The following is a 5,201-nucleotide window of genomic DNA, read 5'->3' as shown; positions in this document are numbered from 1 at the left end:
ATACATATATTTGATTTTCCTGTTATGTTGTTCATATTATTGATAAGTATTAGAAAAAGAGAATAGTTTGATTCAAAATATATTAAATGTAAATATATATATTATATTATATTTTTTTTTAATCACATTATTTCCACTTACAATCCGATCACGGCAATTATCCAAGTCCATACGTGTAAATGCGATCCACGCTCGACTGTCTCCACGCATCAGAACAAAAGCATTAAACGTCTCGAAAATCCCGCAATCCTTGTCTCTTCAGTGAAATTCGGTCGAGTCTGCTGCCACTCCAAGCAACAGTGGCCTTCTCAATGCTAAGCCCCCCCTAAATCCCGCCACCGCGCCGGCAGGCACGTCGGCTGTTAACTAAACCCGCTAACCTGTCAGCCGCTAAACCTGCACATAAAGGCCCCATCATGCCTTAAAGAGGACCGCGTCATTGTAAAAAGCCATTAGCATTTACTGTACACAGATTGCCGAGGTTTCAGCACGAGCACAAACGGATTCAAGAAAAAAGCAGAGGAGGAGGGTTTTGAGGGTGCAAAAAGAGAGAGACTTAAAGAAGGAATGGAATTATGGGATATGAGGCTGGAATTAATGGGACTGCTGACAAATTGAACGATCCACCCTTGCGGTGCACTTGTTTGTTTGTTGAGGGGATTTGCTGGTGTTGGATGAGGTGTCAGTGGGGAAGTCTTGTGTGTGTGCGTGCGTGTGTGTGTTCTTTGGTATCAGCGCGTTCTACCCTGTTTGTTTTCTCCTGCCTCGTTCTTGTCTCCGTGCCTCCTCCTCTCCTCTCTCACTTCCACCATCCGCCTCTTCTCGTATGCATGAGCGTCTCCCGGTGCGAGCGCGACAGCTGTAGTCTGTTTGTTGACGTTCTCTTGGCTCTGCACTTTTACAAGGCTTTGAGAATTACGCTGAACCTGACCCTCAATGCTAAATTAAGCCTACTTTCTTTTTCCCAGCTCCCCCTAACCCCCCTTTTCCTTTGTCGATTGTATTTTTTCTCAGGCCCTCGCAACATTATTTTTGATCTTCTTTTAAACCGATATTCTTTTGGGAGCTGACTATTCAAACCTCTGGGCTTTTAAATGTAAAATTTCCAATCGGTCAATTGTAAAATGTCAACTTTAGGAACACGAAAAACCGAAAAGAAATCAAAAGAAGAAAAACCCGGCTTAAACGGCGCCAGGCTAAAGATTCTTACAAAACAGTTTGTCTCTGTATTGTTCACTCTTTCCATGAAGTTGTTACAGGGGATCTGTTGTGCAAAATTCCTCTTTTTTTTTTTTGTATGTTTTTGGACTTCGATTTGTGTCATTACTGCTTCCAGAAACAACCCAAGCCTTTTTCTGGCAATAAAATACTGTTTTTGGGAAAACGAGAGGTTCCAAAACCTCCCGATTACGAAGTCACAACGGGTGGGCACTGCCCCGTTACCTAGCAACCTCAGCTAAGCCCAGCCCCTCATCTATCAGCTGCGCAGAGCTGCGCAAGCATGTTTGCTCAGTTGATTTTACCACTGTGTACTGTTGGAAAAGACAAGTGTTTTGTTGTTGATTTACCGTTCAGAAACCACTTGCTGCATTCTTGATGTTTGTGCAGGAGGCTCCGCTTCTTCTGCTTCAAGGTCAAACATGTGCTGTTCTGCATTCACTCACTTAGCAAAAAAAAAAAAAAATCAGAACTCCCATTTATTTCTTCCCTTTTTCTTTTTTCATCTTTGTATTCCCAACGGTATGAAAACGGCTTAAATGTCAGACGCGCATGCAGCTGCTAAAACACGCAGCGAGAGGCCTCCTTTTTTCATCCTCCTGCGCTCTTTTCTTCTTCTGTCCCTTAAGCGGAGCAAATCTCAGGCCTGTTGTTTCCTCCTGAATAGTTGAAAAAAATTACTCTGCTACAAAAAAAGTTAGACAAGTAAAAAATAAATAGATAAATAAAGCGTGGGAAGGAAACATTTTGTCTTTTATCCATCTTTAATTTTAGCAGTGATATTCCTGCACCACAGCAACTCCTCTCAGTTAGATTCTGTTCTTAGACTAACCAGGTGGCACACACACATATATATATATATATATATATTTTTTTCTTTCCGTCTTTCATATCGCTGTCAGTTATTTCCATTTTTGTCTGAGTTGGAAACCAGCCAAGGAGAGACGGAGACACTCATCCCTTTTTGGTCGTCCTCACAGAAATCTGCCCTTCTCCCTCCTCTTCCTCTTCCTCCCCCTCCATCTCTGCCTGTCACGGTCTGGTGGCAGGGTTAAGTTAAGTAAGAGTGTTCTAATAATTAGGACTGGGACCTGCCTGCCTGCTCCCCAGTGTGTGTGTGCGTCTTCCTGTCAGTGCTTAGCCAGATGTTAAAAGGCTTGTCCCTCTCATGTTGCCTCCCTGTCAGTCTCCGCGGCGTGCCACACACACACACACACACACACACACACACACACGCGCACGCATGCATGCATGGATACACGCTGGAGACCATCCTACTCGTGGTGGCTTTATTTACACCCATGTGTTTGCTCTGCCTCTCACATGCAGTCCAAAAGATGAGCAGTGATACCCTTCTTCTTCTGGACTGACATTTTTTTWATTTTAATTTTTTTTAATTGCTTAGATTTTAACTTTTCCACTATGTTTCAGAAAGCAAGCGGCTTTCTACGGGTGCGTATATACGAGTGTGTCACTCGGTGTGAGGCTTCTGGTCACTCTTGCGACGCCGCCCAGATCAAGGATTAGCCGCTTCCTGTTGATCCTTTTGTTAGTTGAGCCGCACCATTTGGATCTAGACAAATGTGTGTGTAGTAGGTGTGTGCGTGTGTGTGTGTGTGTGTGTGTGTGTGTTGGAGGAGGATATACAAATGTCGATGCTGGACATTGTGAAAGGCACAAGAAAGACAGAGCAACATTCTGGCATTATGGGTTCTTGATGAAAATGTTCATACAGCTTGAGTTTCTTGTTTATGCTTTGACAACCATAAACTTCTAYGTTTTTTATTGATATTTTTTTGAGGTACACGGAACAGGATGTGACATGGTTACCGAAGTTTTTCTACAAATAAGCTTTTAAAAAGTGTAGAATGTGAACATTTATTCAGCTCTCTGTAACCAGCTGCTCCAAACTGCTTCTGAAAATGGGTAGTAAGTGAAGAGAGTCCATCTCTATTTAATTTACCCTCAATATGAATCCAGCTGTTCTGTGAAAGCCTCGGATTTTAGTTTAAAAAAAACAAAAAAACAAACAAAATGGACAAACAAAGAGCGCCATGAAGATCCAGAATCGCATCAGAAATGGCTTGGAGAAGTTCAGAGAGAAGTTCAAAGAAAACCAGATCAGGTCGGTTTAYCTTCTGAACACAAACCCAGAATTACAGCAGGATGGTTTAAATCAGAGCAGGTTCATTTCGATGGATCGGTCCTGTCAAAGTCCAGACCTAAATCCAACTGAAATTCAGTTTCCTTCCAATTCAGAATTTCGTACTTCATGTTGGTCCACCATTAAAAATATATATATGCATCACCATGGAAGCATCAAAGGCTCCAGGGTATTGAATAATTTTTGAATCAATTAGCTAACTCTCTTACTTAACTGTTGACTTGTTTCCGCTGCTGTTTTAGTCATCTCAGATTTTTTTTTTTTTTTTTTTTTTACAAAGCGTATAAAAATGAGGGAGGACAGGATGTCAATTTTGCTCTTTCTGTTTGACTTACACACGCGCACACATTTGTATATATATGTATACACACACACACACACACACACATGCACGGACAGAAGTTCATAAGATCCCAGGTTCCAGGATTCCGCTTTGTTCCCTGCGGTGATGTCAGCTTTGGCCAATAAAAGGACTTCCGTGTTAAAACTCCACTGAGTCTCATACAGCTGCAGCACACCTGGCAACACAACACACATTTAACTTTTAATATGTATGTACGTGCACACACACACACACCCACACACACACACACACACACAGAAATACACAAGGTCGTGTCATGACTGAGCCCTGAACCTCTGTCTTTCGTTGTCTGATCTCTCGGCGAACACGTTCCAAGATGGTTAAGATCTACGCAGATGGAGTAAACTTTATAAACATTTGGGTAAAAAATACAAACATGCATTCAGTGCGTTTGACGAGCCTCCAACCTTAAGAGCTCAGTGCTTGGGAAAACCTGAAATGGATTCTGGTTTAGATCTTAATGTGAAGATGCTAAAGAGCTTAAAAACGTCCTTGCAAAAACATTTATTGCACCTGTTACATCGCCATGGGGACGCTGTCTTCAGAAGCCTTCATGGGGTTGTTTTTTGTACATTTTTTATTTTTTTTGCGGAGTCCACTGTTARTTTTAGCCTTGCCGTCTCATTCGAACACCTGAGCCACGGCTCTCTACAGCTCCTCTAGAGTTACTAAAGATGGCCTCTCTGATCAAATCTACCCTGAGAGCAAAAGGTTTCGTGTTTGTTTCGTAATTTAATCCCAATTCTAAAACCTCCGTGACTAACTTTGACCTTAATGTTTTGCAGAACATCGGAATTTCCTACAGACATTAAACCACACACGCGAGATCTCAGGATAAAACGGACTGTTTGTTTTTATTTATTTTTTGAAGAACATAGATCTTCTTTGTTTCTCATGACATAAAGTCCCACATAAAGTGCTCAACTCTTGGGACGCAGACGCCAGCTCCATCCAGATGTGTTAAGAGATTCCTCTTCATTACCCCCCCCTGCTTTCTCTAAATCTTTCTCTTTTCTCTCAACCCTCCCACTCTTCCATCCATTCTGTCCTCATCTTCTCCCCCTGCCCCACTCCTTCTCCTCCTCCTCCTCTTCCTCCTCCTTCCACTTCTTTCCTCTCCTCAGTAATCTAATCTGCAGCCAGTTTGTGGATGCAGTCTAGTGTGACAGCCGCCCCTTCCACTTCTCTCACTTTCACACACACAAACAGCAGGCCCGTTTCCAAAATAATAACAAAAAAAAAAAAGGCCCACCTTCTTGGCAGTGGACCACCCTCTCCCTCCCCCSTTCCCCTCTTTCTCCTTTCAGTCTTGGTTACAGCCTCTTTAATATTGAATTATTCATCAAATCTGATTGGATCCCGCTGATGGCGGCTGTGATGCGAGCCGACGGTTTGTGTGTTTTACGTCAGTCGGATGTGTTGTGGGTTAGAGGATTCCTAACACGCTGTCACTCT

General features: G+C 42.6%; 1 protein-coding gene across 2 annotated transcripts in view; it reads left to right on the top strand.

Annotated features, from left to right (window-relative positions):
• LOC103478909 (E3 ubiquitin-protein ligase Rnf220-like) overlaps positions 1 to 5,201 on the top strand; it is a 112,815-nt gene that overhangs the window by 9,661 nt on the left and 97,953 nt on the right. The window lies entirely within an intron of this gene.

The sequence above is a fragment of the Poecilia reticulata genome, linkage group LG17 (assembly GCF_000633615.1).
Source record: "Poecilia reticulata strain Guanapo linkage group LG17, Guppy_female_1.0+MT, whole genome shotgun sequence".
Taxonomy (NCBI): domain Eukaryota; kingdom Metazoa; phylum Chordata; class Actinopteri; order Cyprinodontiformes; family Poeciliidae; genus Poecilia; species Poecilia reticulata.
Note: the sequence above shows the minus strand (reverse complement) of the source record. Positions and strands in the feature narration are given on the sequence as shown.